This window comes from Athene noctua, chromosome 4 (genome assembly GCF_965140245.1).
Source record: "Athene noctua chromosome 4, bAthNoc1.hap1.1, whole genome shotgun sequence".
Classification (NCBI taxonomy): domain Eukaryota; kingdom Metazoa; phylum Chordata; class Aves; order Strigiformes; family Strigidae; genus Athene; species Athene noctua.
The window spans coordinates 76,206,283-76,212,768 of NC_134040.1; the positions used below are offsets into that span (position 1 = coordinate 76,206,283).

At 40.3% G+C, this 6,486-nt stretch overlaps 1 protein-coding gene across 1 annotated transcript in view; it reads right to left on the reverse strand.

Moving 5' to 3' along the window:
• Positions 1-5,687, reverse strand: part of VEGFC (vascular endothelial growth factor C) — a 173,567-nt gene extending 167,880 nt beyond the window's left edge. The window contains exon 1 of the mRNA XM_074904093.1: positions 5,605-5,687. The gene's annotated coding sequence lies outside the window, so the exon portion shown is untranslated. The remainder of the gene's footprint in view (positions 1-5,604) is intronic.
• Between the last annotated feature and the right edge of the window lie 799 nt (positions 5,688-6,486).

Below are 6,486 nucleotides of genomic sequence, written 5' to 3' on the forward strand. Positions count from 1 at the left end.
GTTTTTTCACATCTGTAAAGTAGTCTCAAAAACTAAATAAAACTTAGGAGAAAATTGATTTTTTCATTCTAAATGAGCAGACCTGTGAAGCGACTGAGCTACTAATCAAAACATTATTTCTTCAAATTAGCTCTATTCCAGTATAGCATTTGTTATTACATGACGTTTCCTTCTGAATTACATACTCATATGCAATTGGATAATTCTCCCAGCATATCACAGACTTAGATATGCATTTATGTTAATATCTCAAAGTAGTTATTTAGACTAGGTAAGGCCAGAAAAAAAATCCTGTCTACAAGAATTGCAAAATTTGTCAGAATTTACATGAAAATTAGTTTTTACTTTGGATGTCTTATTTCTCTGAAACATATGAGTTATTTTCCTCTTTTAACTTAACTAAACTCTTTAATACATTTTGAATCTACCTCAAAGTGTCACTTATAATGTATTTTATAGTATATTTTGTAGGACAGAATATGCAGTGACAATTATCTATATTTGGAAGGTTCTCATTATTGTTGTAATCTTTTTTGCAGCATAGTATGACTGGACCAAAATTTAGGACAAATATGAAATGTTGTTTTCTTCCAATGGTATGTGTCTCTGTTCCTGGCTGCTGCTAAGTCTCTCTTTCTGTTTTTGCAATCTTAAGTTGTAGAAATAATTGTATTCCCTATTTTTTACATTTGAAGTGACCTTTGGCAGGCTTCCTCTAGCACTGAACCATATGCATATGGGTCACCTTGGATTGGGGAAAATAATTTCCTATAGGAAAGTTGAAAAATTGGGACACAATCTTCCAGAAATATGTGAAAATATACATATTTTGGCTTGTATTTGGCTTTCATTCCTATGAGCTTGTCCAATACTGTACTATATTTTACAAATTCTGTTTTAAATTCTTTCCATTCAACAGGAAGCCATAGCTTTCCACTTGATCCAGCTGTTGCTTCACTTGGTGACACGTTATCCAGAGAATATGACTGTGCTCTTCTTTTCCAACACAGAAAAAAACTTCTAGTTGTTTTGGTATATTCAAAAATTTGAGAAAAGCTTTTCTATAAATTTATAGAAGAGATGTGGAACAAGACATAATTACTTTAGTAGTAATATCTATCTAAATTTCGAAGGTTATTTCTGAAGAGAAAATGTACCGAGGAAAGGTTTCCACTTCATGAAAAGCACTCAGCAGGAAACACATAGTGCTGGGAAACTGTAGTGTTTTCATTATATGAAATTAAAGGAGTCTGTGAAATACTGGAACTTTTTTCTCAAAATCCGTGGAAAACAGAATTGTTTCTTATAAAACTTTATTTGTGTTAGGGTTTCCTAGCAGATATTTGTCAGGTTTTCTAGCTCTTGCTTATTTGTTTCTCTGTATCTATTTCTGTATCCCTGGCTTGCAAACATCCAAGATGGCAGCAGTTCACACTGTATATTTAGTATAGCCAAAGAAACAATTTTCACATCATTAGTGATGTCAAGGGTTCCTCAAATCTTAGCTCATCAGAAAATCTGGCTGGAATTTTTCAAGTAAACACAGTTTGATCGGAAAATGCCCTTCATCAAAGCTGAATATGGTTTATGAAAATTAATATGATTCAGTGAACCACAGACAGCTCACCTAACAGTCTTCTGGAAATGCCGCACATCTGTGTTGGTGACTCACAGAGTCATAGAATGGTCAGGGTTGGAAAGGACCTCTGGAGGCCACCTGGTCCAAACCTCCTGCTCAAGCAGGGCCACCTAGAGCTGGTTGCCCGAGACCACATCCAGACAGCTTCTGAATATCTGTCTCCACAGGAGACTCCACAGACTCTCTGGGCAAGCTGTACCAGTGCTGTGTCACTCTCACAGTAAAATGTGTTTCCTGATATTCAGGCGAAACATCCTGTGTTCCAATTTTTGCCTGTCACCTCTTGCCTAGCCACTGGGAACGACTGCAAAGAGACTGGCTCCATCTTCTTCATACGCTCCTTTCAGGTATTTCTATACATTGACAAGATCTGCTCTGAGCCTTTGCTTCTCCAGGCTGAACAGTCCTAGTTCTCCCAGCCTTTCCTCAGAGAAGACATTCCCTTACTTATCTTAGTGGCCTTTCACTCACTGGACTCTCTCCAGTATGTCCATGTCTCTCTCGTACTGGAGAGCCCAGAACTGGACACAGTACTCCAGGTGTGGCCTCCCCAGGTCTGACTAGAGGGGAAGGATCACCTTCCTCGACCTGCTGCCAACTCTCCTGCTAATGCATCCAGATGGTCAGCCCTCAGCATGTACTTGTGGATTGGATTGTTCCTCTCAGGTGCAGGCCTTTGCTCTTCTCTTTGCTGAACTGCATGAGATTTCTATCAGCCCCTTTCTCCATCCTGTCAAGGTCACTCTGGATGCCAGCACAACCCCCTGCTGCTTCAACCACTCCTTCCAGTTTTGCACCATCTGCAAAATTTGCTGAGAGTAAACTCTGTCTGATCATCCAGATCATTAATGAAGTTTAACAGTGTAGGACCCTGTATTGACCCCAGGGGTACACCACTAGTTACTAACTCCAATTAGACTTCACAACACTGATCACAACCCTCACAGTTCGGTCCTTCAGCCAGTTTTCAGTCCACCTCACTGTCTGCTCATCCAGCCAATACTTTATCAACTTCTCTATGAGGATTTTATGGGAGACAGTGCCAAGAGCCTTACGGAAGTCAAGACAGACAATATCCACTGCTCTCTCAACTACCAAGCCAGTTGTTTAATCACAGTTATCAGGCTGATGAAGAATGACTTCCCTTTTGTGAAGCCATGCTGACTACTCCTTATCATCTTCTTGTACTTCATATGCTCAGAAACAGTTTCCATGATTAGTTGTTCCATTATTTTCTCAGTGATCGAGGTGAGGCTGACCAGCCTGTACTTTCCCACTTCCTACCTCTTGCTCTTTTTGAAGATAAGGGTGATAGTTACTTTTCTCCGGTCTTTGGGCACCTCTCCCAATCACCATCATCACACTCTCTCAGCACCTGTGGTTACACCCCATGATGGCTCAGATTTGTGTATGTCTAGGTTCCACCAAGAGTAAATGTTCCTTGCTCCAGACTTTCCCACTGATCTCGAGGGTCTTGGATCTCTGAAGGCTGGTCTTACTAGTAAAGAATGCGGTGAATAGGGTATTCAGTAACAGTCTTTTCCATGTCCTGTGTCACCAGAGCCACTGCCCCAGTCCACAGCATGCCCATGTTTTCTCTAGTCTTTCTTTTGCTCTTTAGGTACTTACAGAAGCTCTTCTCATTGCCTTTGACATCCCTCAACAGATTCAACTTCAGGTGGGCTTTGGCTTTCCTGACCTCATTCCTGCATGCTCAGACAGCATCTCTACATTCCTCTCAGACTACCTGTCCCTGTTTCTACCTTCTATATACTCCTATTTTATCTGAGTTTACCAGGAACTCCTTGTTCGTCCAGGCAAGCCTCCCGGCATTTCTGCCTGACTTTCTATTTGTTGGGATAGAATGCTGTTGATCTTGGAGGAGATGATTCTTGAGTATCAACCATTTTTCTTGGCCCTCTCTTCTCTCCAGGGCCATGTCCAATGGGAGTCTTTCAAGCAGATCCCTGCAGAGGCCAAATTCTCTTTTCCTGAAGTCCATGCTTGTGATATTACTTTTTGCCAGGCTCCCTCCCCTCAGGATCCTGAACCCCACTGTATCATGGCCAGTGCAGCAAAAGCTTCAACCTTCACATCCCCAACACACCCTTCCTTGTTTCTATGTATGAAGTCCAGTAGAGCAGATCTTGTCATTGGTACTTCTGTCACTTGTGTTAGGAAGTTGTCATCGATGCTCTCCAGAAACTACCTGAATTGCTTATACCCTGCTGTCCCTCCAGCAGATATTGGGGTAAAGTTCGCCATGAGGACCAGGGCCTGCAAACATAAATTCCACAACAGCACCTGCCAAAAGTCTTTATAACATTTTCTAGACTACTGTGCCAGCTGAATTCTTAAGACCTTTGATATTCAGAGACTAGAGAACTAAATTAGTGTCGTGGTTTTGGCCAGGATAGAGTTAACTTTCCTTGGGTGAGAGGGAGCGCAGCTGAAGGGCTGGGTCCTGAGCGATCATTGGAGCATTCCATGTCATGTAACATCAAAGCTCAGCATATAGGCAGGCACGTGCTCTCTCACACGTGTTTTTTTGTTTTCGGTTTCCAGATCAGCTGGGCAGAGTTCTCTGGTGAGGTTAGATCGATGCTGGGGATGGGCTCTGTACTGGTCACTGCTCGGTGAGCCACTGCTGCATTTTACCCATTTTGGACTACTATTATTACTGTCGGTTTTCCTAGTAATTTTTTTTATTATTATTTAACCTACAAATTTCTTCTTTTGTCCCTCCCCTATTTCACCGGGGACGGGGAGGAGTAAAAAACTGTCCACGTGGCTATTTGCTACGGGCTGAGTTCAAACAACAATGATATATTGGGCATCCCATGCTGCATGCTGGCCAAGACCATGTGGTAGTAAACTCTCTAAACAGCAGGCAGCAGAGGCATTTCCAAGGACTGGTTAAAACTTACATGTTTTTCATCAGTATTGTAGCTCCTATTGGGAACTCATAACCATGAATCTGACTCATATCAAGAAAATTTCAGTCTGCTCTGTGAAACTTCTTTTATAGGTTTTGAGCAGTATACAAATGGTGTTGGAGAACATGAGCAAGGATTTTTAGAAACTTCTAAGATGGAAAAATAATATGGCTTATGAATATATATTAAAACTTTATTATGATATTTGTTATTTACTAATAGAATATTAAAGGTTTCTCTAAGTTATGAAAATTGATTAAGACTTTTCAATAATTATCATGTGTGAACATTACAGCAGTTGAGTGATTTTGTCTTTAAAGACCACATAATTTTTCTAAATTAGACAATATATATTTAGTTCTGTTTGGGGTTTTTTTAGGATTTCCTTTTAAAGACCATTTCCAGGTGCTTTTTCCATCTCATTCTACTGTTCCTTTTTAGCAGTTTATCAAACAGTGTTTCTGTTTTATGAAGAGTTCTATCAGCTGAGACAGAATAGGATTTACTTGGTCAGCACTGTCCCACTCTTTCTGTAGACAGATGAATTCCTCTCTCATGAATGCTACCAAGTCTTTCATTTTCTCTTTTTAGATTATAGGACCTCCAATCTCCCACCAAAGAGAATCATAAGTTCAGCTGGATTCTATTCCTCTAGGACCAACATCCAGACCTGTCTGATTCATCATGAATACCATCAGAGATAGGGCAGATAGCATGAATATCATGATTCCTTAGCTTTTTTTGCAATATTTGACTCATGTTTCTCATGCTTTGGAACCAAAGTCTTCAATATCCATCTTTAGCTTTGTTCCTTGATGAAGACTCTCTGGTGAGAAAGAACTCAGGAAGTCACTGAAAGGACCCTAATGCAGATCCTGATCTGTAACCAGAACATTAGATGTTGGCTAGTCACCTAATTCTATAAAATTTTGAAGTGTAATGAATCTAAAATCTTGAAGATTAATGAACCTAAAAGCTTAGGGGAAAGTTCAAAGCAAGGTATATGTAACAAGACAGTGGCAGTAACACCTGAATTCCAATGGTCTTCAGGGAGGCTTGCAACAGCTAATGAGAACCAGCCAGGTGGAAATACTGGATACATAAACAGAGGTGGAATTTCTGAAAAGAGGAATCAAATAATATAGATGAGGAACATCTTAGGGAAAATAAAATTTCCATATCTGTCTATAGTGTGTGGATATCAGAATACTACTGTGCAATGTAAGAAGCATTGGTAGAATCAACTGTATAGTATTTTTAAATATATCAGAACTGTTGAAGACAATGCTATGATAATGCCACTAACAACAACAACAAACAAACAAACGAGTTTATGATCTTTGGAAAAAGAGGCAGGCAACTCAGGAGGACCACAAAGATGTCATGATGTTACTCAATTAGAAAATTAGAAGGGCCAAACCCCAGCTAGAACTTAATCTGGCTACTGCTGTAAAATACAATTAAAAATGTTTATATAAATACATTCACAACAAAAAGAAAGCTAAGGAGAATCTTCATCCTTTATTGGATGCAGGGGGAAACATAGTAACAAAGGATGAGGAAAAGTCTGAGGTACTTAATGCCTTCTTCGCTTCAGTCTTTAATAGAAAGACCAGTTGTTCTTGGGGTACCTAGCCCCCTGAGCTGGAGGACAAGGACAGGAAGCAGATGGAAGCCCCCATAATCCAAGGGGAAATGGTTAGCGACCTGCTCCAGCACTTCAACATACACAAGTCTATGGGGCTAGATGGGATCTACCCAAGGGTACTGAGAGAGCTAGTGGAAATGCTAACCAAACCACTTTCAATTATTTATCAGCAGTCTTGGCTAACCGGGAAGGTCCCAGTTGATCTGAGGTTGGCAAATGTGATGTCCATCTACAAGAGGGCAGGAAGGAGGATCCAGAGAACT